The sequence below is a fragment of the Triticum aestivum genome, chromosome 1B, assembly GCF_018294505.1.
Source record: "Triticum aestivum cultivar Chinese Spring chromosome 1B, IWGSC CS RefSeq v2.1, whole genome shotgun sequence".
NCBI classification, from domain to species: Eukaryota; Viridiplantae; Streptophyta; class Magnoliopsida; order Poales; family Poaceae; genus Triticum; species Triticum aestivum.
In genome coordinates, this window is record NC_057795.1 from 154,825,060 (window position 1) to 154,830,690 (window position 5,631).

Here is a 5,631-nt window from a genome sequence, read left to right on the forward strand (position 1 = left end):
TGAGTTTATGTGTTTTGATGTACCGAAGGTTGTTCGGAGTCCCGGATGAGATCAGGGACATGGCGAGGAGTCTCGAAATGTCGGAGACGTAAAGATCGATATATTGGAAGGCTATATTCGGACATCGGAAAGGTTCTGAGTGGTTCGGGTATTTATCGGAGTACTAGAGAGTTACGGAAATTCGGCGGAGAGTATATGGGCCTTATTTAAAACAATAATGAGGCTAGACAACTCACCTCCAGAAGGCTCCCCTGATTGGTCGTTCATTGGCCGTCCGATCTGCATTCTAACGCACCTGAGCCGTTGGATCTTCACAACAGTCAAATTCGATTTTCACCTCGCGGTCATTTCCACTAGCCTATGACGGGTGGGCTCGTTTAGGGCGTTCATTGGCTGGGTAAGCCGTACCCGTGTGCAGGAGATTTTGGCCAATCCACTCCGCGTGTTCCGCAACCAATCGCCCAATCCCTTCCTCGCCTCAGTCCCGTGCCAGCCGCCGCCCAAACCCTAGCCCCCGTTTCCCTCGACCCTCACAGTAACCGCATCCACAGCGGACGCGGCTCGTCTGACGTACGGGCCACACACTGACGTGTGGGTCCGGACCCACCCGTCAGCGGCCCAACGGCAGGGGGCCGTACGTCAGGGGATCCGGCTCCATCCACAGCCACCTGCTCCTTCTCACAGCTGCCGCACCGTTCCTCCCTTCCACCCCTCCTCCTTCCCGGATCCCCACCACGGCGCCGACCTGCAGGCAAAGGGCGACGAAGAGTGGCAGACGAGCACAACGAGGGAGAGGAAGAAGGGAGATAAAAAGGAGGCCGGCGGCGAGGCCCAGCGACTAATGCCTCTCCGCCTCAAGCCCCGGCATCACTGCCACCAGATCCACCTCGCAACCTCTCTTCCTCCCCTGTCTGACTGCTGCGTGGTCGCGTCAGGCCCATGCCGGTGCCGCCGCCATCGCTGGATGGCTCCGTCGGTCCCTCCCGCTCCAGATCGAAAACTGAGAGAGCGACGGGAGTGAAGAAGGGGATCGGGGGAGGGGAGAGCACAGGAGAGAAGGCGATCTCGCGGCTGACCGCAGTGTGCAAGGCAGACGGGTGAGAAACATTTGTCGTCGTGCCGCTGGCGGCTGGAGCTTTGGAATGCGGCCATGGCCATGGGCGGTCCTGGAGTCGGGATCGCGTGCGTGATGCCTCCAACCTGCTTTGCTGCTCCTGCGATCTCAAGGTATGGTATCGATCTGCTTTGCTGACCCTGTTGTATTTTTTCTAACTGAAATTACTCATGACCTACTGCTTCTGTGGCTTAACCGCATTAGGATGTGCTCTTCCAATAGAATCAAGTTTCAAATCAGATATGTGCTGCCCATTTGAGGCTGTGCCTCCTGGGGGTTGATAACAGCTTTGTGGAATCCGTTGCAGTTAGGACTCCTGCGGCCAGAGTAGCTGACCCTGAACATTTAAATTGTGTATTTGTGATGGGACTCATGGGAGATAGCTGATTCATTTGCCTGAAATTAGACCTTGACTTACCTGATCCAACTTCCCCGGTTGATCCAGGCACGACGTCGGATGAGAGAGAGCAGGGGAGGGCCAAGAGGCCAGCGGTGTGGAGTGGAGCAGCGAGGCTGAAGACCGGGCAGCGGACGCCTCACGGGGTGGAGGAGAGGCCGGTGATAGGGAAAAGCAGCATCTTCATGGATGAGATCCTGACAGCTGAAGATGGTGCGCACGGGAGGAGCTTGGAAGATGTCAAGGTGAGCTTCTCTCAATCCTTCTCCCCTTCATGCCCCTTGCAAATTTTGCTTGTTTCAGATCATATGAAAGTGAGTATAGTCTTGTTGGCAATTGCATCTGCTATTTCTTTCTTTGCTTTTTCCATTTCCTACAAGAAGATACCAGACATTGTCTCTGATGATTTTGTTGGCTACAGGGGCGCCGCGAGGAGTGGAGGATCGAGGTCGTGGATTGCCAGCTTCAAATTTTGGTTGAGCACTTCCTCAAGAATCTTGTTGAGGTGTCTGTTTCCCCTCTTTGTGTCATGAATGATTGTGATGGCTGCAGGGTCTTCGCAAGGAGTTGAAGGCTGAGGTCATGGTTGCCAGCTTCAATTTTTTGCTAAGCAATTCCTCAAGAGTCTTTCCAAGGTGCTCTCCCCTCACTTTTTCTCTTACTTCCTCCCCTCCCATCGCTAACGTTTAAACAATACGTGTGCAAATCTGAGGATGAAGGGAAGAAGAAGAATTTAACTAAACAGTTGAAGAAGATCAAGGTGATTTTTCTTCCCTTTGTTCTTTTATTCTGACGTTAAGATTTGTTATGGCTAGATGAGATTTGTGGTGAAAATTTCCCATTCTTTTATTTACCTACATATCTTGAATGCACAATTGATGATTTTGCTGGATAGGTTACACATCTAAATAATAAACATTTTTAAAATCTACATTTTATTCATGTGAAAATTTAGGGTGGATTTGTGTTTTTCAGAAATGAGGCAACCTTACATGTTGATAGTAAGTTGACTACCAGTTTAAAAGCTTATGTTTGCAAAGTGTTTCCTGGGATACCCCCCTCTCTCTTGATTGATATATGCATATACCATAGGGGAATGATAGTTACTTTTAACAGGGATTGGTGGTTCATCACAATTTTTCTAGCTTCTTTTGTCCTCCAAATGATATAGAAGGCAGTCAAGTGCATCCTCTAATTTCTCGTGATTTTTGTAGGACCTACTATGATGCATATTTGAAAGAGTGCATCTATTGTTTCAGCTGAAAATTGATCTCTATTTGAAGGAGTGCATCTATTGTGCATCTACGCCAGAAGACAATGTGTTGTTTTTTATTCCATGCTCCAAATATTTCATGTCCAATTCATAGACATCCTTGAATTTCTTAACGATGATGGCATGTTTGGTGTTCATATTTTTGTCAGCCAAATAATAATAGGTGCACTTGACTGTTTGAGGAAATGCCAATTGAAATGCCAATTGTGGTCAGCATGTTGTAAGTACTTTGGGAAACAAGTTCTAGGGTAAGTTTATCTGCTTGCTCATGCATTTTAATACTTGATTGATGTCCTGATAATTTGTGAAGTTCTGTGTAACATGTGATAAGCTGCACATCAGGTTGCATGACAGCTTGTTTGTTGCTTTTAGGATGTACATGTACCCAGGTGGATCAAATACAGATACCAATCATATATTACTATTTTTACTCCTATGTTTTTCTTGTGCCTGCCAAACATTTCGAAAATTGATTATATCATTTAGATGTATTCAGGCTGGGTTTCTGTGATCCAAAAAAATCATCTGGCATGGCTTTCTTTTTACATACAAAACTAAGTGTGGAGTAGTGTATATGTTCATTGCTTTCTTATCACATCGCATTTGTTGGAGGTGCTATACTGATTTGAAGGAAATGCTTTTATATTTCCAAGTTGATCAACTACACAACTTCTGAGCCTAAAGCCTTTCTTTAAAAGGGGCTAGTCAATGCAGCTCCATGTTGTGTATCTTGCTATTGGGCTCTTTTTTCAGTAATTAAAGTGGTTAAATATCTCTGATGTTAAATTCTTGGTTGATTGCTTATATCCAAAATAACTATGTTAGTACACTGAAGCCAATTTCTACATTGTTAGTGAAGTTGGCTAAATAGTTTTTGCGCCACTGAGATATATATGTGCATTGCATTCTAACCCTGTAAATTGTTGTGCCATTAGTTTAATCCAGAATATAATTATGTTAGTACACTCTGCAATATAATTATGTTATATTCTGCTTTTGTCAGTTTGCTGGTCCATATTAATTTCCTCGAGCTTATGTTCACATCTCGTCATATTTACACCTCTCCGTCGACTGCCACCTATCATGGAGGGAGATGGCTTGGCCAGGCCGTCAACACCCATCGGCAACTTCCGGCAGGCGCCGTCCCATTCTTCTTCCCCTTGCTCTGACGCCTTCATGGCCAAAATCATTAGCAGGAGCAAGAAGGTTAAGCACCAATTATGGTTAAAGCTTTGTCTCTTTTGTGTACTCATGATTGATCTAAATTTGCTGGTCGGCTTACAAATTCAAGTAATACGACTATTGCAATGCATCTTACTACGTGTGTATTTATTTGCATTGATATTTTCTCCTCCTTAGGCTCCAAATCGTTTGTGGGTCATAAATTATTGTGCATTATTGATGATTAATTTGCAATTTAAATGACAACAGGGCTGGGTTTTATAAGTGCAATGGCTTGAAATGTGACCTTCCAATCAAGAAATTTCCTCAGTGAGAAGCTTATGTGAAGAATGATGTAATTAAGTTAGCAATTTACAGTTCTCTTTGATAATTGTAACTGAATTTTCAATGGCCAGTTCTCTCGAATAATGAGTTACTCCCTCAATTTTACAATAGAGATAATTTGTGAAAGTTGTGTTTTTGTGATGTTTGTGGTCTTCTCTTTTCTTTTTCTTGATTTGTAGTGGATATGATACTCGCATCTTTGAACATGCATAGGGCCTCCTAGTCTTTAACCCTGACTATAAAAATCCATTGATGGAAGCTGGGGAGGGCCGAGATGAACATCCGGCTCCTTGGGTCTAAGCCATCGAGATGGTAGAGACGACGTTTCCATGTCATCTACTCCAGCAGTCGGACAAGGCATATAAAAACCATGGATCCTTTGCTCCCCTGGCCGCAAAATGATCACAGTGATGTTTACGACCTCCTCCTAGATGTATTAATCTCAATCTCATGTTTGGTTTTCTTCCCTGTTCTCTTCTAATGATGTAATTTCTTTTACTAAGATAACACCATGTTTGTTGTAATGCCTTATTTGATGTAAGATCCCTTTTCTACTTTGAATTAATTTACTGCATATATTTCTTATTTAGTTTAGTTCATCATTCAGGGCCGATGGAATATTTTTGTCCTTCACAGGTTAAATGAGCATTGCGTAGTCCTTCAGAGGTTAAATGAGCATTGCTTAAAAGTATGTCTAAGTTCTCTTTCTTCAAGTGCTTCAAGTAAATGAAATTGTCTATTTCGAATTTAATACCTTTTAATAATAATCATAACGAGAGAGGGGTATGCTTCTCTCTCTCTCTCTGGGCAAATGTTACTTTAGACAACATGTACTAAGAAATAAAAACTCTGAAAATGTGTTTGAATCGCACAAAAAGAGTTCGTAGTTCTTATTCATACTTGAAACACGTGAGGCTCTGCAAATTAAACCATGTTTTTTTCAAGGCGCATATGGATTTAGCAGACCACAACTAAACCGACTATATATGCATGGCCTGTCCTTAGTAAAGGAAACTATTTTCATCGCGAACATGGCTTTAGTTGAAGGTTCTTGCACCATGAAACTATTTTCATCGACAACATGTCTTCAGCAGGTCTCTGCGCCATTTGGCGCAACGGGTCAACTAGTTGGGATTTAAGGGAGAGAGAGAGGGGCTGCCTAGGGCAGGCCGCGCCCCCCCAAGGCCTAGACCGAATTGGACTAGGGGGATGGGCGATACCCCCTACTTCCTTCTCTTCTCTCTTCCCCTTCCTTCTCTCCTACTCCTACTACATGGAAGGGGGAAATCCTACTCCCGGTGGGAGTAGGACTCCCTAGGGCGTGCCATAGTAGAGGGTCAC

General features: G+C 44.4%; 1 long non-coding RNA gene across 6 annotated transcripts; it reads left to right on the forward strand.

Moving 5' to 3' along the window:
* Positions 1–665: 665 nt before the first annotated feature.
* LOC123113141 (uncharacterized) lies at positions 666–4,426 on the forward strand. 6 transcript variants are annotated; one of them, XR_006455965.1, is made up of 5 exons: positions 666–1,227; positions 1,560–1,756; positions 1,933–3,032; positions 3,788–3,990; positions 4,216–4,426. It is a non-coding gene; the product is annotated as an uncharacterized lncRNA (long non-coding RNA). The 6 variants fall into 6 exon arrangements; XR_006455963.1 differs by having other exon boundaries at positions 1,933–3,990; XR_006455952.1 differs by having other exon boundaries at positions 3,788–4,426.
* The last annotated feature ends 1,205 nt before the right edge of the window (positions 4,427–5,631 follow it).